General features: G+C 39.9%; 1 long non-coding RNA gene across 1 annotated transcript in view; it reads left to right on the top strand.

Moving 5' to 3' along the window:
* Positions 1–17,397, top strand: part of LOC142014424 (uncharacterized) — a 62,952-nt gene extending 45,555 nt beyond the window's left edge. The window contains exon 3 of the long non-coding RNA XR_012645937.1: positions 17,141–17,397. This is a non-coding gene — a long non-coding RNA (uncharacterized LOC142014424). The remainder of the gene's footprint in view (positions 1–17,140) is intronic.
* Positions 17,398–21,579: the final 4,182 nt, after the last annotated feature.

The raw sequence follows: 21,579 nt of genomic DNA, 5'->3' as shown, positions 1-21,579 counted from the left end.
TAATAAATAAAGGACTAGCAGAAGGGGGAAAAACAATGTTTATATGAAATTTTTATGCATAAGATCAAACGGGTCTTTGTGTTAATGGACAAATTGTCCCTGGCCCTTCAAGGCAAGCAGTAAGATTATGTAGCAGTAATGTCCTATGCACATTTACAGAAAGGCAGTCCCTGCAATTTTTTCACTAACTGCTTTTCTGTTCACAGAAGGCTTTCTCTCTGGCTATGTCTACACTGGCCCCTCCCTTTCAAAAGGGGCATGTAAAAACGGCCAATCGAAATGCAAATGAGATGCCAATTTGCATATTTGGCACCTCATTTGCATAATGGCAGCCACTCACTGTTCTAGAAGTGCTGTTTTCGAAAGCCAGATCAGCCATGCATTTGCACGGCAGTGCCTCATTGATATTCTATGGTCCATGTCATTTCCATGCACCTTTGAAGAAGAGGGCTAGTGTAGACACGGCCATTGTGTGGTATCAAAATTAACACGATCGCATCTCATTTTGATTAAAACATTTTAGTGCCCCCATTTAAAGTCTTCCAAGTTGATCACAAGAGTTTGGATTTTAAAAAAGGCAATGTAATGGAAGCTTTAACATGCTCAGAAAGGGAGACCAAGAACACTTATGACTATTCTATTGTGAATAAACCCAAAGATCGTACTTTCTTATGTGTAGCTTGGCAAGGTATCTTCTCATAGGGTGTGTCTACACTTGCATTCCTCTTTCAAAAGAGGCATGCAAATGAAGAAATTTGAAATGCAAATGAGGTATAAATTTGCATTAAATAAAGGGAAGAAGGATTCTGTCAAAGATGGGTTTACTTTCGAAAGAGAAGCATCTACACTGGTTTTCTTCTTTCAAAAGACGCTCTTTTGAAATCAGAATATGCAAATTAGGTGCCAAATATGCATATTTTAACTAATTTGTGTACCTCTTTCGAAAGAGGAATGCAAGTGTAGATGCACTCATAGTCTGAAGTCGTATGGCTAGTTGTAAGAGTTCATTTGGTACCTAAAGTTAAGTAGAAACAAGGTTCAAGAGCTGAAGAAAGACAATGGGTCCCACAAATAATCAATATTCTTATATCACATAAGAATAGACAACAGGTTTTCAGGAAAAAAAATTAGCTGGCATCTCCAACAGCTGCCAGTGTGCACATTTTTCACTTTGAATACTCTGTCTGGTAAAGTTGGCATTATATTCTGTATCATATACCTTATCATCCCACACTGGTAAGCATCAATAGGATATATGTCCAATTCCAAGGCTCATTTCCTTTTTGACTCAGAATGATGCTTATGGATTGACCCACGTAATTTAATAAAATTTCTTAGCATGTCGGAAAAGTACAGTGGAGTGAACACAGGGGGGGAGGGAGGAATTACAGAAATGCATTCACTATTTTTTTTCTCTCTGGCACTCTCATTATCCACTCCTTATCTTAACAATGATCTGCTCTGTGAGGGCCCAGTGGAACTCTGCTGCCCAGCTCCCATTCAGTTGTGTGAACAGGAACATAATGGCTGGTGGGTACAGTGAAGATTGTTTTACTCTAAACCAAGCCCCAGTGGTGCAATCATAAGGCTGTGGCCTATAATTCCCTCTATTGGATTGAAGAGAGCCACCTGTTCTGTTGATGCTGTCTGGGAGTGTTTGGTGCAGTAAAACTCACAGAAATTAGTGGGGACCACTAACCTAGAAGACCAGTGTTTTAATCACTTCCTTAAGAATCTTTCACTAAATGCATAAGTCTCCACTGAGCTCCATGTGGTAGATTTAATCTCTGTTCTTGCACTTTTTGTACACACACATACCTTCCACTGATGTCAATATGTGATCTGTTCATGTAGAAAGCTCCAAATTTCAGAACAGAAATTTATCACATAGACCGGAAAGCAGACTTCTGTTTTTGGTCACAGATCTGTGAAACCAGGCCAAATGTCTCTGCTCATTTACACAAGAGCCATTCAAGTCTAATTGGTTGCACTGGTATAATTTACAAAAGGATTTGGTCCGTGGAGTGTATTTCTACTATGGAAACCATTTTTTTTCAAATATTCTCTATCTTTCTATCCAGGCATCTATGTCATGCTCATCATTCGCAAAGGGCAGTGCTTTAGAGAAGAGTTTTAGATTATTGTGGTAGTAAAGCTGCCAGATCTCTTTCTAGAGTGGACTTTAGAACTGACCAAAATTAATTTAAAATGGAATATATTCCTTTTGAAGGCAGCTGGATGGCACTTTCAACATCAGTGTAACTAAGGAACTATTTTTTGATTGATATAGAAATTACTCATCAGTTCCCTGGTGGAAAAGACTGTTGTTGATAAATGGTCCAAATTACATGTCATTGTTTTCAATTTAGTTGCATCAGTTGGATTTTCCAACAATTGCATTAACGTGTGTAAGAAAACTCTTCCTCGCTGTCTTGTATAGTAAACAAAGAAGAAAATCATCTGGGAGGCTGACAAAGACAGATACTAAACAGATGATAGGGTCTTGCAACAGAAGACCCTAAATTAGTAAAAATTCTAAATCCAGCTACATCAGATGTCTTATTATTCTACAGAGACAAAGCTGTGCTGCAGGTTAATAGTTCACCGTCAGTTTGAACATAACAAAATTAATTCCTCAATTGTACAGGAAAAATTAGAGGGAACATTGGTGATGAGTAAATGCTGTGCCATGTCTTTAGTACACGTATTATTTGGATTAGCTATCTTAAAGTGAGCATGGACACCTCTCTGTGCTACAAACACATTCACTTATCAGTGAACACATGCACATATCATTGAAAGTCAGCTAGACTTAAGCTTCTGAATACAGAAGCTTTTGCAAGTGGCTTCTCCCCTCTTCTTGCATGGGGCAAGAATGTGGTAGTTAGACCAACACATTTATAAACTGTGAGCTCAACTGGAATGAGTGTCACAATAACCTGAAAAAATGTTGATGGGGAAAAAGTATGAAACACAGAGGCTGTGTCTACACTTGCATTTCTCTTTCAAAAGAGGCAAGCAAATGAGGGAAATCAAAAATGCAAATGAGATGTGGATTTGCCTAGCTGGCACCTCATTTGCATATTCTTATTTTGAAATAGCTTCTTTTGAAAGAAGAAAGCCAGTGTGGACACTGCTCTTTTGAAAGTAAATGCCATCTTCGAAAGAATCCTTCCTCCCTTTTTTTATGGGGAGAAGGATTCTTTTGAAGATGGGGTTTACTTTCAAAAGAGCTGCATCTACTCTGCTTTTCTTTCGAAAGAAGCTATTTTGAAATAATAGGCAAATGAGGTGCCAGATATGTAAATCCACACCTCATTTGCTTTTTCAATTTCCCTCATTTGCATACGTCTTTCAAAAGAGGAATGCAAGTGTAGACACAGACAGAAAAACCAAATAAGGGCTACTGATATAACCTGCACTGAGACTTCATTACATGCACACAAATACACATACACCTTGTTCTTCCCATTCCCCACCTTTCTCTTCTTTATTCTTCCGTCTTACAGGTGTGTTACTTAGCTGGCCAATCTTGCATTTTGCAACATTGCTTATAAGTCTGTGACAACAAAAACAGATAAGAGCACTGCCCTAAACAGCCCAATTCGAAGACATTAGATGTGTCTCAAAGTGACCAATCAGGCAATGTGCTATGTCAGTGGTTCTTCAGCAGTGAGATTGTTTTAATAACATCCATTGTTCTGTTTCCTTTTAGCTGGAGAAAATCTTTAGGGGAAAAAAGGCAATCTTACTTGATAGTCTATTTGACTTTCCCCTTTTTGCAGAAAGAGAAGAAAATAATTGAAATGGGTCTTTGCTGTTGTTAAAATCTCATTCCATTTCCTAGACAAACACATGGGGAAGGAGCGAAAAGACAGTTAGGTTAGAAAATGCACAAACACCTCACTTTATACTTATAATTTCAAATGCTTTCACTGGCTTTTCCATATTCCTCATATCGTTAATAAAAAAAATTAGATGCTTAATCATGTGTTTGCCCTGGTACTATGCAGGCTGGGGTCTCTATAGGAAGCCCTGAACGTTGTTTAATATTGGACAGTAACAGGGTTATGCTCATTGACTCCTGGGCTCATATAGCTCAACTAAATTAGTACAGCAATTCAAGGGTTCTTTTTTCTGGTGACTGAGTTACTCCACCCAACTTTTGACTGTGCCTAAGACACAAGTGATGCTATCCTTTGGGAAAATGAATTATGCTGGTAATGGGCAAATGGTATAAAGTGCAGCACACAAGGGACAATGAAATACAGCAACATAAATGCCACAATGGAATGATACACTGAAAAATAACAGTGTTATAAAGGGGGATTTAAAGAAAACAGGAAAATAGTATTTGGGGAAGGAAAGCGAAAAGGTTAAGTACTAAACAATGACAAAACAATAATATCCCCCACCTCTCAACACTTACAGCTCTTCTCTTTGTTTCTGAGCATGAATTTGCTCCACTGAAGTAAATGAAAAGCTTTTCATCCTACAAGCTATCAGACGTATACTTGCCTTTTTCCCAATGATAAATCAAATTCTGACTGACTAAACTAAAATTTACAATGGCTACATAAACTATTTTAAAATAATCTACATATACAATATTTTGTGATCAGTGATAAACTATTCCTGATAAAAGCTCTCGTGATGTGCAATGCTTAAGAAATTTTGAACAGAACTATGATAAATAGAATGGTTTCTGCAGTCTGAAGCTGTGTCTACACGTGCATGCTACTTCGAAGTAGCGGCACTAACATCGAAATAGCGCCCGTCGTGGCTACACGCGTCGGGCGCTATTTCGAAGTTAACTTCGACGTTAGGTGGCGAGACGTTGAAGTCGCTAACCTCATGAGGGGATCGGAATAGCGCCCTACTTCGACGTTCAACGTCGAAGTAGGGACCGTGTAGACGATCCGCGTCTCGCAACGTCGAAATTGTGGGGTCCTCCATGGCAGCCATCAGCTGGGGGGTTGAGAGACGCTGTCTCTCCAGCCCGTGTGGGGCTCTATGGTCACCGTGTGCAGCAGCCCTTAGCCCAGGGCTTCTGGCTGCTGCTGCTGCAGCGGGGGATTCATGCTGCATGCACAGGGTCTGCAACTCGTTGTCAGCTCTGTGTATCTTGTGCTGTTTAGTGCAAGTGTGTCTGGGAGGGGCCCTTTAAGGGAGCAGCTGGCTGTTGAGTCTGCCCTGTGACCCTGTCTGCAGCTGTGCCTGGCACCCTTATTTTGATGTGTGCTACTGTGGCGTGTAGATGTTCCCTCGCTGCGCCTATTTCGATGTGGTGCTGCGCAACGTCGATGTTGAACATCGACGTTGCCAGCCCTGGAGGACGTGTAGACGTTATTCATCGAAATAGCCTATTTCGATGTCGCCACATCGAAATAGGCTACTTCGATGTAGGCTTCACTTGTAGACGTAGCCTGACTGTGTAATACAGTTTGTATTTCTCTGGAAATCCCATTATGTGCAAATTCATAACCATTCAAATACAATTCATATCAGTAAGTTTTTTTAAAGGCATAGTTTGGTTGTGTTCAAACCATGAATAGTCTGACATTACATTCTATTATTTATGAAAATGTTTATGATATAAATAGTACATAACTAGGATGTACTTTATGAAAGGCAACTCATGTAAGGTATCATTGGAAAGGTTATGATTTACTGAATATGATTATCCTATTTGTATGCATTAATCACTTTTGCTTCTGATGTTAGGAATATTGACTTACTTATCTGTAGTTCAACTGTGCTGCTTTGAGTGGTGCCAACAACAAACATTTCAGGTATTAAAATGGAAAAGCCACACAGGGCTGATGGCCCACCAGTAGTGATAGCCCATTGTCCCATCAGTGGACTGTGCAAAGGCTTTCATTTCCCATGGATGATTCATACTGTCACTGACTCATGGACACAGTGAATCTTCAGAGACAAGTGATCTGTTCACATGATACTAACCACCATTTTGGACTGTTGAACTATACTACTATGAGCTAGGGGAATCAAAGAAATGATTCGTACCTTATGGAAATTCTGTGTAAGGTGGGTGAGGAAAACAATGTCTTCAGTTTGCTTCACTTCTGCCTCCCCATCCAAAGAACTACTTGAAAATTGGCAACAAAAAGACTCACATTGAAAGGGATGGTAGAACTGCTAGATCCAGACTAACAGATATCTGGCCTGTGAAGGACTCTACCTAAACAATATCTAGGGTGAAGAATTATTGTTTGTAACCAATTTCTTTAGTGTACCCAGCTTAGTCTGCATGCTTTGTTTTATTTTTTGTCATCTGTTTTGTTTTGATTGATACTCACTTGACACACAACATTTTGTAGTTAATAAACTTATTTCTGGTTTATAACATAAACCCAATTCAAGTAGTTTCTACCTGCGAGGGGAGTTAGTTGTTGTGCAAAATTTTCTCCACATTGAGGGAGGAAGTGAATTTTACATAATTTTGGCTTTGTACTCCAGGGCAGGTGCTGTGAAAAGTTGTTATGCTGAGCCTTCCCAGCAGCTTCTCAGTGTCTATATAGTTCTGCAGTTGGGGGGCAACCATACTTGTGTGTTGCTGCAGGAGACTTTCAAAGCCAGGCTCAGTAGGACAGGATTAAAGAATACCCAGGCTGTCAGAAAAGATGGGCTCAATTATATCTTCTGCACATCTTCCCTACTCATCTCTAAAGCTGAGCCTCTCACTTTCCCCCTCACAAATCTTTCTACCTCTTTAAAGAAAAGTAAGTAGGATTCTCTGCAAAGATTCTTCACTTCCAACACAGCATTCCAACACCCACCTGGACAAAAAGTATGTTTTATCACAGAGCGTAGAGGTCTCATTCCATTTTCTAATGATACAGAAATAAAACAGCAGATTTTTCCAAAGAACTTGGCACCCACAAGCTTTCATTCAGGTACCTACTTTGAGAGGGCACATTGCAAAAACTGTTCAGCATGCAGCGGCTCCTATTGTGGACAATGGGAGCTTCTCATTGCTTTGTACATTTCAATATCTGGCACCACCATTCTGGAGTTGCATTTCTTACATTTTATGCTTGTTGGAATAGTATATTCCTCACATATCCCAATGGTGATAGCTTTGGCTGCATCATGAACCAACCTCAATATTTGGACCAATTTCCAACTTGCATGATTATTTATTCAGAACCTAAAAAATAGCAAGCAGCTAACTCCTGCAATGAAGTACCTAAACATATTTGTGGATCTTGTCTACTTCTCCTATTTAAAAATTTCCCCTATAGTATCAGCAATGTAAAATATTCATGTCCCTTCCTCCCTATATCACGCACAAAATATGGTGTTTGCTGCTCACTTTCCCCTCAGAAGTAGCAGTCTTTCAGCTGTGAGTAATAGTATGAAGAGTGCTTTAGGAGTCTTCAAGATGAATTATTTATTTTTCATGACTGCTGACTTTAAATTGTTATAAACATCAGATACTATACACATGATTTTACTTGGAAAACAATGAGACTAGATAATCATTCCACTTTGTTAGAGTTCAATATGTGTTTGATTATAAAAATGCTTAAATACTGCCAGGATTTAAGTTTTTATTTTTTATCTCCATGGGGTACATAAACAAGTGAATATTTTTTCCATTGTTCAGTTTGTTAGATCCCAAATGTCCATCTGCTCATACTGACACCTTTCCAGGGGCTAGATAGAAGCAATATAATCATGTCTTTAAAAAGAAACACTGAATTCATTAGAATTCAGTGGCCCAGTGGACCAGTTCCAGATGTTAAAGTGCAGTCGCTGTTGGGGTCACATAAATTATGGCAGTTTCTTGGCTAGTTCTCTATTTACGCTTGCTAAAGTGCTTCAGCAAATGCACCTAACCATGTCTTGGATGCTTGCTTCCACATGGGATTACAAAAGAATGACTCTCTGTGATGGTCTTTGTGTTGGTCTTTAATTCCTGAAAAAGTTCCAATGGCTTTTTCAAATGGCAATTATTCTTCCTCTGTAGAAAAAAGAACCACTTCTAGCTCAATAATCCTATTTGTTCTCTTCCAGTGTCTAACCTGCTTTTCCCAGCTAAAGTTTTTTTTGATGAAGTGAGGGCTTAGTTGTTCTTGGATAGCTTGGTGCAAAAGAAGGTATTGTATGTGACAAATCTCAGTGAGGCTATGAGTACTGAGTTACAGTGGTTCCATTTTGTAGAACCTTTTTTCCTAAAATGGTAGGCTGCGAGTCACCTCTTTGCAGAGTGGCAACGCAAAGTCTATGGCTATGGTTACACTGACACCAACAGCTGGCAGCAGTTTGCAAATGGCCGGTCTTAAAAATGCAAATGGATGCTCATTTGCATATTGGCTCACCAGCAGATACTGCCACCAGCACAAAAAAAGGTGTGTAAATCTGGTTCTCCTGTTGAAACACCCCTTCGACAGCCTTTTTGTCTGATCTTTTCCAGGCATAAGAGGCTGCTGACAAAGTGGGGGGTTTGCTGGTAGAACCACATTTACACAGCCTTTTTTGTGCCAGCGGCAGTGTCTGCCAGTGAGCAAATATGCAAATGAGTGGTCATTTGCATTTTCAAGACTGCCTATTTGCATAGTGCTACCAGCAGTTCGCATTAATGTAACCATAGCTTATAGGCATCACTTCAGTCTCACTAACTCCTCAAAAATAGGACCAAAATACAATGAAAGTAACTCATAAGCTTTGTGCCAGCCTGGTACATAGTTATGAATTTAACAGATAATTGGCAGTGCCTTCACTGGTACAAAGATTTTTGAAATCCATTTAGAACTCATGATTAGTGCAATTTATCAATGAGAAGGCCTACGTTTATTCTTCAGTCTTCGTTCTCTCTGCTGAGGATTGTTGCAGAAATAATATAGAAATTCCATGGGCAATTCAGATCCTGAATTTAGAGACATACTGAAATAGAAGGTTCACTCTATAATCTCTCATAGAGACCATTGTCTGAAAGAAATATGTTCTCTTATCTCACCGTGAGGTATATGTGTTGGTTGATGTTCTAATCATGTGAAAACCTTAGACTATTGTCCTTTACTTTATACTTGGATCACTTGATTACCTGGAACATAAAATTAAAAAAAATTCAAAACTGTTTCCAGACTACTTGCTGGTACTAAATGATCACAGTGCCTCTGACTAAATGTGTGCTCATGTTTGTCAAGGACATTTCATTTCCATTTAGTTTCATGTTTCAAAGTGTGTACAAGGGTGGAGTCATCTATTCTTAATTCTTTGTTTCTTTATAGACAAAAGCACACTTTTAGATTTGAATTCTCTGGCTTCCTGATCAAATCAGTTGGCAATAGCTTTAGTGCATTTCCCCGACATGCAAGTTGGCTTGAGAACTACTGTATAATGTTCCTCCTGATACCTGTGGGGGGCTGAGTCACCAACAAAGTTCAAAGTTTATTTACTCTAAGTGTCCTACTACAGCTAATCAGAGATCATTTGTATAAGACACTTAACGTACCTTTGCCCTAGTCTACATTTAGAAAGTCTTATTGGCATAGCTACTATGTTGGTTAGAGGTGTGATATTTATGCCAGTAAAGCACTAAGCTAAATGCAATTAAACCACTAAAAGGCACTTTATACAAATCTAGCCTATTTTTCTTTCTGAGTCAGAATACATTGTATTGGTATAAGCATTTTAATTGCAGAATTAGTGCATCTACATGAGAGTGGTTTTGCTGCTTTAATTTAACTGGCATAGTCAAAGAAGTAAGACTTCAAATGTGAACAAAGTATAAGTGCAATGTAAGGGAAATGTATATCCATCTTGGAATCGAAGCAAAGCCTTTCAAGCTTACTATAATGGACTAGCAGATTTACTCAGCATTGCTCAGGTCGTTAACGCAATGAATTTATTTTTAAAATGAAGGGAAAATGGACATTCTTTATTTAAATGATTTTTATTTTTGAAGTTAATTTTTAGATTGGATTTTTTAAAAAAGCTGGATTTTAGCCTATTAAATGTATCCCAGTAGGAATTTGATGAGTAATCCAGATCCTGAATTTAGTGACATACCGAAATGTAAGATTCACTTCGTACTATCTGATACAGGTCATTGGGACAGAAACACATTCTCTCATCTCACCATGAGGTGCAGGTGTTTGTTCATGTTTTAATCAAGTGAAAGGGGATGAATTTTTTTCCATTTAATTTTTTGTAGTATTTTAAGTGGTAATTCTATCAAATGTATTTTTTTCTTCATCCTTGTAAAGTCCTACCATGCACTATGTTTTAATAAAAAAGGGCTATAGTCAATTTGGTTTCCAATAACATTTTTGTCTAGTCTTCAAACCTTAAGCATTGAGTTAGCTGTGCCAAAACAAAGCACTACTCCAAATTTCTAAGTTTTCTGTCTTTTCTGTAAGGTTTATTGGGAAGCAATCCTAGTCCAGGTTTGTCCTATTTTTCTGGCTCATCTTGGTTCGGTCTCTTTCAACTCACTCGGTTATGTCAGTTCTGAGGACTGCACTTGGTTTGGTGGTTCTGTCTCTTTTCTCTTTGGTTTTATGAGAAGTAATCCCACGTCAGGCACACTACATTCTCCTGGCATGACTACACCCTTATGTTGCTTTAAGTCATTGCTGTTTTTTATGCCAGTACTAGTACCTCAGCATCACAACCATGGGATTGGCTGAAGAGGAAGGGTACTAGCACCTCTTATTTTTTACTTTATTTTACAAAAAAAGGCACTGCTTTAAGTTATGATAACAGGAAGCTGTATACCAAATTTGGTGGTCTTAGTTCTTACCATTTAGGAGGCATTCTTGACCAAGCAGACAAACTGTCTAAAATACATAGGAGACAGCTGGGCAGAAAGGGTCAATTTTTTCCCTTTTCCTCAACTGATACTGATTGTTGCTGGCAGGGAGCCCAACTTTGAAGTCTCTACTCCGTTCCTGGGAATGTAGTAGTGCCCTACTTCAAAGTTTAACTTTGAATTAGGGTATATGTAGACGCTCAACTTTGAAGTTGCTTATTTTGAAGTTGTACTTTGAAGTAAGCAAGTTCAAAGTTATTTTTGTAGTGTAGACACAGCCCCTGTTTTTTAAATAGTAGTCCAGTTGGAGTAGAAATTACAACTCAGTCATCAAACTGAATGGCAGCAGGATTTTCTCACCTGAAAAAGGTATCACATCATCTCAGAAGAGCTGTGGGAGAGGGAGGACAATGCCTACATCAATCACTCCTCTCCAATCCAGCATTTATCCATGAACAAACCTCCCTATTGACATAAGGGAGGCATTTATATGCAGAATCAAACTAGTAAAGAGTTCAAGTCTTGCAGGATATGCTGCAAAACCCATCTCTTTTTCCAGGCTTTTGTTGGTGGCGGTATGAGGGGGTGGGTGGGATATAGGAACCATTAGGACTGGGTATGGAGAAGAGGTTTGTTACAGGGGATGATGTAATCTGTGCAGTGGATCAGTTATGGTGACTGTAGAGAGCCCAGCACTCTGGATGGGTTCTTAAAACAAAAAAGTGATAATTACATCTCTGCCTTTTCTAAGAGAAGTGGCCAGAGAGATGAGTTGATTGATGCAATATAGGGACATTGAGTGAGAAGAAGTAAAAACTGATGATAAGGCTGGGAGGTTTGTCTTCTCCAGGAAAGCCTGAGGAGTAATTTTGACCTGAACACTACTGACTGTACAGGAGCAATAGCACTCTGATAACCACTCCAATAGAGATGACACATGTGCTGCTCTTCTTCGATCCTTTCAATGTAATTAACAAATGGAGGTTTAACTGAAGTACAGAAGGCGGGCAGTGGTGGTTAGAAATGACAGTCTAGATGTGTTTACATTAGCAGAAGCTATGCAAGGGGAGAGCAAACAGTAGTCTGCCTTCATTCATTAAAACAGACTTTGCAGATGATTTCTTCTTGGCCTCTGAGATTCACTTATTTTTTTTATTCTTGAAACGAACATATGTAATGCTCATTTTGTAATCTACATTGTACAACCATATATGGGACAGCAGAATTAGTCCTTTATTATTAGATTTACACTACTTATCTATAGAACTGGCTGAGACTATTTAAAAAAAACTTTTTATTGGAAAAACCTTTTGGAAGACCAGAAAATAAAGACACAATCAGTTGGGAATGACTTCTGCACCAAATACCATCTGAAAAGCAGCAATATAGGTTGAATTTATCTAGTCTGGCATCCTCTCGTCCAGCAACATCTATTATCTGGCATGATTTTAGTTAGCTTGATGATCACTTATGATGGATGTGTCCAAGTTTCCAGTGGTGCTATGAAGTTTGTTTATAGCTACCATTCCTGACTCTCAGCTGTCCGCGCTCTTATTTAGCTATAATTTACCTGTAAATGTCTTGAATGAGCCCTGTAAGCAGTGGAAATGTTGGTAATGCTGCGAGATAATATGGATCTCCTGTGGTTTGGCAAAGTCTCTCATCTGGCACTGGTCAGGTCCCAAGGGTGCCAGATTAGAGAGATTCAACCTGTACTTACATACTTTTGAGGATTGTTATTTTATGTTTTTTTCATTACTAGAAGAGCATGATTGTCATTTGACATTGGACTTCAAATATGCCACACCACATACACAGATTTTAAAAAAGATCCTGTAAATGTCTATGAATTCCCTTAAGTGGTAAAAAAGTCACGTGTTTTATTTTGAAACATGTATAATGTTTGCTGTAGCTATCTGTTTTATACCACAGCCTTTTAAAAGGTGAAGTAGGACTCTTTCAAAGCAGAAGCATTATCTACTGTGTTGTTCTCAATTTATTTTGGTCATTTTGGCTATCACTGTAACTTTTCTACTTTCATTGTCCTTCATACATCATAGTAATATAGCCTTATTTTCAGCCATATCACAGCTTCTCTACTAGGCCTGCCAATGAAGGTGCAGGGGGTGGGGTGGGGTGGAGGGCAACTGCTGCAGGTGCTGATTTAAAAAGGCCTGGGGCTTCTGATTGCTGCCCCCACTGATGAGAAAGCAGTGGCAGTTGCAGCCCTGGGCCCTTTAAATCACCACCAGAGCCACATATGGCATGTGCCGGGCAGTGCTTAAGGTTGGTTGGGGGCAGGGGGAGGGGTTGTGGCATATTCGAGGTGGCACTGAGGGCTGGTGGTCGCAGCCCAGCCTCCTCCACCTGAGGTCCTGCCCCTTCAGGGAGTGCAAAGCCCACTAGCAGGTGACCGGGGAGTTCCGTGTGGGATTGTCCAGGTGAAGGATGAGTGATTACAGGACCCTTGGGATGAAAGTCTGTTGTGTGTGTTTGTGTTTGGGGGGTAGTTGCTGGTTGCCTGAAAGATAACTGTTGGAAGTCAATGTGCTGAACTTAAAGCTGCCCCCAAACCTCACGCAAGGGCCTGGCAATTGTTGGCCACCCTGTTGTTTACACTCTGTGTGAAGGTTAAGTGGACCTGAGAGGACCCATAAATTGAACTGATACCCAGTTGAAGGCCTCTTTTAAAATGATGCAAAGGGACCTTAGGGAGACACAACAACTTTACACAGCGTTGAGAGTAAGTTAAAATGGCAAAGACAGACAAAATGAAAAAAAATTACATATAAATGGCAACCCCTGTCATCTGAAAAACAGAGGCTCAGGATACTGTTCCTACCCAGAAGCTGAAAATGGTAATGGGAGGGATCACTGGTTAATTACCTGTTCTGTTCATTACCTCTGAGGCGTCTGGCATTGGCCACTGTCAGAAGACAAGATTGTGGGCTACATGGACACTTGGTCTGACCTAGTACGGCTATTCTTATGCTCTTATGAGATGTAAAACTAGGGCCCTGACTTGTGATTGCTGAGAAGCCTATCCATAAGAACTGGTACTATTCACATCCTGACCTGAAAAGGGTCTATTCATGGAGCATCATGGGATCATTAACTTCCAGACAAGCAGACGTTACAGATCAGAGACGTCCAGTCCACAGGATGAAGTGGGGTGACTGCCCCAGGCCCTGTGCTTTTGGGAGCCCTGGCGTAGTTTCCCCAACTGCCCTGGACAGGAGGACCGGGGGATGGCCCTGTTACAGATAGTAGAAGGGAGCTCTGCTTAAAGTCTGATATGCAAAACAGTAGTCTTGGCTCTCCTCTCACTGATACTCGTAAAGATCAGAACTAAATCAGATGAAGTCTATGGGAAAACACTCACAAGTAAAAGGAGAATACAACTCAGCATACCTCACAGTGCAGCGCACACAACAGTGTGCTATCACAAAGGTCTAAACCTAAAGACAAATATAGAATTGGGCCTACAACTTCCTGACACAAAGCTGAGAGCGCTACTAATTCAGCTGCGTAGTAACAGAGGTAGCCATGTTAGTCTGTATTCTAACAAAACAAAAAAGCCAAAAATAATTAAGTGATGAGCTTTCATGGGGCAGAGTGCTATCTCCAGATCTGAAGAAGTGGGTCTGCCCCATGAAAGCTCATCACCTAATAAATTATTTTGTTAGACTTTAAAGTGCTACATGACTGCTTGTTTGTTTAATTCAGTGGTGGTGGTATAAATAGGCAGCCTATGATATACATACAATGCTCATTTTACAATCTGCATTGTACAACTGTGTAAGGGACAGCAGAATTTGTCCTTTAATATTAGATTTGCAATAATTATCTATAGAACTGGCTGGGACATTTTCAACAAGCTTTTTTTTTAACAAAACCAAAACTTTTTGGAGAAACTTATCAGCACTGACACCTTATAGACTAACAGAAATGTATGAGCATAAGCTTTCGTGGGTAAAGACCCACTTCATCAGATGCAGGTCTATAAGGTGCCACAGGACCCCTCATTGCTTTTGCAGATCCAGACTAACACGACTACCCCTCTGATACTTATCAGTACTTATCAGTATTGAGTAAACTTTCATCAGGAAGGTTTCTTGCGTCCAGGACAGGACGGGATAGAATTTCTGTTCAAAATGAGTAAAAGAGAGTGAGAGACAGAACAGGCAACAGCACTCATTGGTCTGTGGGTGGCTAGGTTCAAATTCCTGATCTCTCTTGTCTCACAGTGAAACACTACAGACTTTTAAAACCTTCTTCAATCTGTAGAACTAATTAATAAAATTGCAAAAGATCTATGATAAGTCACTTAATAAGCAGCAGTTAAAAACAATGTTATTCTTAAAAATGAAAAGTATTGATCAAACATCTGCCAGACCAGAGGTCATTCTATAGGGCTGAATCTACAATTCCCATAAAGTCAGCCATGTCTGGCCTCCGTGCTCTTTAGTGAAAAAATATTCCCTGAGCACACCTATTTGGGGAAATGAGTCCTGCAGATCCAGATAAATTACCCATGAGTTAATTCATTCCCTGTTCATATTACCATTCAAGTTTTAACCAAAACTCCATATGAGAATTTTCACAAACTTAGGGGAAATTCATAACTACATCCAAACTTTGCTGGCAGGGCCTGTTTCTTATAGACCTAATTACTGTTGGATAAAGTACCAGACTGGTATGTCAGTAGCTGGAACTGACTTTTTGGCAGCATTTTAGGATTGCCTGGTTTGGACAGTTTCCCCAAGGCATAAACTTCCTTGAGATATATTATCAAATATGAATGGCCATCTTCCACCCACCAATGGCCTAGCCCCTTTATCATCTCAAAGCTTTGCTTTCAGTCCCAGTTTATGAGTAAGCAAAAAAAAAAAAAAAAAGCACTCAACTCATTACTAAAAAGCATGCCTTTACTTTTTGCCAGCTCATAAACTGAGACAGGAGTTTATGAATTCCTATATTTGTTCAGCAGCCATTTTTTTTGTCATAAAGAGGTTCAAATTTAAATCCATATTCAAGCAATTTTTCTCATATTAGCTTCCCTTCAGACTGTCGTTCCTAAAACGACCCCATTTTAATAACTTTTCCATAGTTAAGTTATCCCATAATCTTTCTGTTATCAAGTAAACTTCAGTGCATTTCTGCAGGACTCTTTCAAAGCTTCCTACCTGCTAGGCTATTATGTTGCCATTCAGATTTGGTGACTTACTTTTTACCATTAATAACAGAGGTTGACATTTAAAGTCATAGTCTGGAAAAAATAAAATTTAGTTTTCTTTGTTTCCAGATCCAGTCTGAAACAAAAGATTAAAACCAACATAACTCTGCTCTGATGTCTGTTTCTCATTTTACATCAGACAACAATTTGTTCTGTGTACCAAGCAAATTAGAACATAAAAATACCAAAAACATATTACATTTTACAAAAAATTTGTGCAATAGAAATATGTCTGACCTTTTAATTGGTTATAAAAGTGGTGCAGAATAATTTCAGTTTAAAGAAATAATTTTTTCATTGGTTTAACTTAATTTATTCACTGTACCATACTATTTAACTACTAACTTCACATACTAGCCTTTGTTAATGAGCTTTCTTACTCCCAATTAGAGTAAGATCTCATAGATACAGGAGTGATTTAGTAGAAATCTATGGAACAGCTAATATTTTAGCTTACTTTCTAATTGTCAGATAAACTGATAAGTAATTAAAGTTAATCAAAAATGAGGGTGCAGGGAAGCCAGAACCACTACCACCCACAGCAACCAAACCTTTGAGAAAAGTTTCAAAATTGTTTCCATTTCACAGAGCTAAAACTGACCATTGAAAATTAAATAAATATTTAGTTCTCAAAAATCAGTTTTCCAGTTAATGGGTTAATTAAATAAAGCAGTTTTCAGTAAATTAAAATGTAGATTTTTGTAGCTATAAGATAAAGTACTTAATAACATGTTGATTAAAAAGTTAAGTTTTTCTTTTTAATAGAAATATTTTTATTACTAAAAATGAAATCAAATCTTTTTTTCATGCTAATTTTTTTACATTTGCTGTTTAAATGATATCACACCCTCCTATATGATGAGTGTCAATGGATGGAATAATGACAAAGAAAATTCCATTTCACTGTCCTTTTTTGGTTTTGCCTTAAAATTGTCAGGTCCTCTTGTGATAACTGGGCCTACAAATAGGCCCTAGCGTCAGCTCATCTGTAAAAAGATGTCACCATAAGCTGTAATAACAAATGTTAATGGAAAATGGTATAAAAGGAAGCTAAAGATTGAATTAGTCTCAACTAAAAGGCTTACTGACAGTGCCTTTTTTTTTTTTTTTTTTTGTTAAATAAGGAGTGCCAGTACTTCTGGATCCCTGCTGCAGTGCTGCCTGGGACCTCCTGGTAGAAGTTTGCCAGGTCACAGAGTGGCTGACAAGACCCGGTGCTAGGCTTGTGCTTTTCCATCACTAAAACTACAAATGAGTGTCAACACTAGAGAGAGGCTGCATTGTCTATTTTTCCTGTCTTTTCTCTCTAGCCTCTTGTGTGTATTCAGCCTGCTTTGTTTTTTAGGAAAATGATCAGACTTCTACAGGAACAGTAATAACATCTCCAATACATCTCAACTCACTTTTTCTCTTTCTCCTCTAAAAGGAAAGTTTCTACCAATCAAAGGCTGTCTAAAGAATCTTTCCATCTAAAGGGAACGGATACAAGAAATGTTAAAATGAAGGTCTTTCTTAATAGTCTGCATTTTAATGCTTTACTTGTTTGTCCCTCTTTTTTGTATCTTTAATAACATGTTAAAAGAATTTTGAAGGTGTGTTTGCTGTGATATTAAGTGTACAAGATCTGAAACGTCATTACTTATAAATCTGACATCAGGAATTACAATACACACAAACCTACACGGGAACGTTTTAACTTCCCTGCACATTCTACAAAGGATTTGAAAACAGCTGTTCTTCTACAAAAGGATTTTACCCCAAATTACACACTGTAATTCATTTGCAAGTTTGACACATTTAACGTTGGGCTTAACAGGCATCTCAATTATCTCACACATTACAAGGGCAATTTCCCCACCTTTGATATTCACAGGAATGACACCCATCACACTTAACTTAATTCACTTCTTCCACTAGTCCTGTTAATGACAGGTCACTCCCACCACGTTTTTTTCTTCTCTGCCTCTCTCCCACCTCCTCACTGCTGTGTAAATCCTGGATTCTTATTATCTGCTTCAAGCTGAAGAAGTGGGACTTACCCATAAAAGCTCATTACCTAATAAATAAATCTGTTAGTCTTTAAGGTGCTAAAGGACTTCTTGTTTTTTGCGAAGCTACAGACTAACACAGTTACCTCTCTGAAGGGGCGTTTACACTAGGAACTAACTTTGAAGTTAGGCACTACTTTGAAATAGCCTGCAGAGAGTCTACACACATTTTCCCTCACTTCACAGTCCTTACTCCATTCCTGGGAATGGAGTAGTGCCCTATTTCGAAGTTGAACTTCAAATTAGGGTGTGTGTAGGTGCTCAAACTTTGAAGTTGTACTTCGAACTAAGCAACTTCAAAGTTATTTTTGTGGTGTAGACACAGCCTGAGTTTGTCAATGCTCGTAAAGAGTGATGTCTGTTATATTACCACCTTTGACTCTTTGAGACTATATATATTTCATCTAAATTACTACATTAGGCATGTAAAATTTTCTGGTGGGTCTGTGAACCAGTCTGAGAACTTTCTGTGGTATGTGCTAGTGGATGCCCAGATACTGAAGTGGACTTGAAATGCAGTGACCTAGGACTGGTTGTATTTGGTCTCAAACCTCTAGTTTGAATTTATTCTCTGTTAATAACAAGCAGCACAACTATGACGCAGTCCAATTCAGCAACCTGAATAATGGCTATATGTGCAAGAGGCTTCAGTGTCTTCAGTCAGCCTTTAGAAATTGTGGATTTTTATGAAGTATCATTCAAACCAAGTAAAGCTTGTAATATTAAGCCCTGTGTGTTCTTACCTTACGTGGTCCATAAACCTTACTCCTTCATTAATGTACACCTCTGAGTGCCCAGGATCACAGGGATAAAATGCTATTCAGAGATTTCTTGTTAGATGATTGGTGAAAAGGCTTAGTTGTTTAGAGAATACAAAGCATCCTCATGTGGTTTGTGACGTTTTTGCTGAAATACTGAGTTGGGAAATGAGAAAGTGACATCCAAACTTCCACTCCAAAACTAGGCAGTGATGAAAACGGGTGGGGCGGGGGGAAGATGCCAGTGAATCGGGCATATGCATCCAGGGCCACATGCAATTTTAAAGTAGCTCCACTGGGATTCATGGATTAAATTCTTCAGTGACAAGTGCTACTCATTGGAGCAGGCAACTATGCCTGTAAATAATGTTGCCATGGCAGTAGGCGACATGCTGGGTACCCCACAGAAGAAATATCAGCAAATAATGTTTCATTTTCCAAGATGTGTATGGTAAAGTGGGCCTGGTAGTGAGGATGATAGCAGCACTTCAGAATGTCAAGAAAAAACAGCCCTGCTGACACCAGGGTGCAGTGCTTTTATTTTTCTTCCCTGCTGTTCTCTAGAGTGAATAAAAAATTACTCCCAGTCCAGGAGCAGTTTTTTGTTTGCTCCTGAATGTCTGCAGACTGATTTTAATACAGGTGTAATATGTAGGAGTGTAATAAAAGAAATTGGACGTTATTCCCCAGCCCCGGTTCCAGGACCTGGGTCAGGGTGACAAAGGGAAACATGACAGGAGTTTCAGCTTTACAATTCTCATAATTTCCTCTTTTATAAAATTGCTTAATCTAGGGCGAGAGCCAATCTCACAGAGTTTCTGCTATCCATGCAGGAAAACCCTCGCCATAGAGCCCTGCAAATCCATGCATATCCACTTTGTATTTGTGACTATGCTCATCTGTGCTTGTGGGTGTGGACACCCGCAGCTAATTTTTGGCAGATACAGGTGTGGATACAGATACAAATTTTGCACCTAGAACTCTGCAAATTTGTGGATAGAGCTCTGGAACAGAGCTCTCCCACCACCACTCAGGACCCCAAAGGCATTTTGGGTAGGAGAGGAGGAGTAGTTGGCCCCATTCTCACAAGAGGGTGGGGAGAGGTGGGAACAGAAGAAGCCTAACAATTTAGGGTGATCCTGTTCCATCTTGTGAAAAAGGGATCAGCCTGCTCACAGCTCTCCCCTCCCCGCTCACCCTCACCTTGTAATACCAGGCCCTGGAGCTGCAAGAGGAACAAAGGCAAGGCTGGAGGCCAAACACATGCGGGCTAGTTGCATAGACATTCTTTCGTGTTTGCATAATGAAACTGGTGAGCCGGGGTCTGGACAGATGTTGGAAGTAAGGGTACTCACAGCATGAATGTTAGAATTTTGGGAATTGGGGAGAAACTGGAAGCAGCAGATGATCAGTGAGAGCTCTTACAGTAGGGGGTCAAAATCACTGGAGACAATCGGTCTTGGAGCGCTGGAGACACTAATTGTCATGCACATAATTGGGATGAGCAAGAGAAATTCAAAATTAAGCCTGCTTAAAAAAAAGACAATGCAATCTTTTTTTTTAAAAAAAAGTTAAATTATTTTTGCGCCAATCTGATTACTTGGGTTTGTGTGTGTTTGAGACACTCGTGTTTTTTTAAACTTTGGGTGGGGGCAAAACTTGGCTGTGATATCCACACTAAGCTATTGTTAAATCTTCCTTCTTTGTTTAACAAGCAACATAAAATGCAATTAAAATATAACATGTAACACCAACGCGGCAGGGCAGGCAGGTAGGGGGGCTCTATGCTGCTCCAGAAGGGGTTGGGCCACGCACAGCCAGCTTTCAGACCATGGCCCTGCCCTCCCCCAGCCATTCCCTCACAGCTGTGTGCAGCCAGAGCAGTGCTGCTGCGGAACTTCAAAGGAACCCAGAGCTCTGGCCGCCTCTGCTGCTGCTGGGGCAATGGCAGCGGCCAGAGCTCCAGGCTCCTTTGAAATGCCAGGCCCCTGGGCAACATCCCCCTTTGCCCCCCCCATCAGTGGACCTGCACCAACAATGAACAATACTGTAGCTTGTAACAGAGTCAGGGCAGCAGACCCTGGGTGGAAGGCAGCCCAGAACCCAGGCAGGGCTAGGGAAAAGACAGAAGGAGTTAATTAAGCTCCCAGGTGGAGGCAATAGGGTGTGGCATGGTAATCAGTTAACAAGGTTCAGCTCAGCTGACTGCCGGAAGACTTAAAAGCAGTGAGGCAAACAGAGCACGGGGACAGGAGGCAGAGGAGCATGAGACACACTGTGAGGAAAGTAAAAATTAGCAAGAGTGGATCAGGAGGAGGAGACTGCAGACAGCAGGGCTGGGGAGGAAGAAGTGGGGGGCCTCCCCTCCCCAAGCCAGGGCAACAGATCTGTGAGGGCTAGAGGCCTGAGCCAAGGCAGCCGGGGAGGAGGGGGCATCTTGCCGTAAGCTACAGACCAATACATAATCTGAGTCTGAATCTCCGTGGCTTTCTGCTCAGATGGTTAACTTTCTGTTGTGCTGTTACTGCTGCCCTAGGCTGTTAAGCCACTGTGGTGGGACACTGGAGTACTATCCATGGTTGAGGCTCCCATCATCTCTCATTACCAGTTCACTCTGATCCAAAATCAGAATTCCTAATGCATGGAAAATTCTAAAATTTTAAAGTATTCTTCCATCCTAAATCAAACCAACAATAGAAATCTTGGAATTTTTGTGAAACAAAATATTCTGATATATTTTGCTTTTAAATGGTTCTG

This window comes from Carettochelys insculpta, chromosome 6 (genome assembly GCF_033958435.1).
Source record: "Carettochelys insculpta isolate YL-2023 chromosome 6, ASM3395843v1, whole genome shotgun sequence".
Classification (NCBI taxonomy): domain Eukaryota; kingdom Metazoa; phylum Chordata; order Testudines; family Carettochelyidae; genus Carettochelys; species Carettochelys insculpta.
The sequence above is the reverse complement of the archived record's forward strand: the minus strand, read 5'-3'. Positions and strand labels throughout refer to the sequence as shown.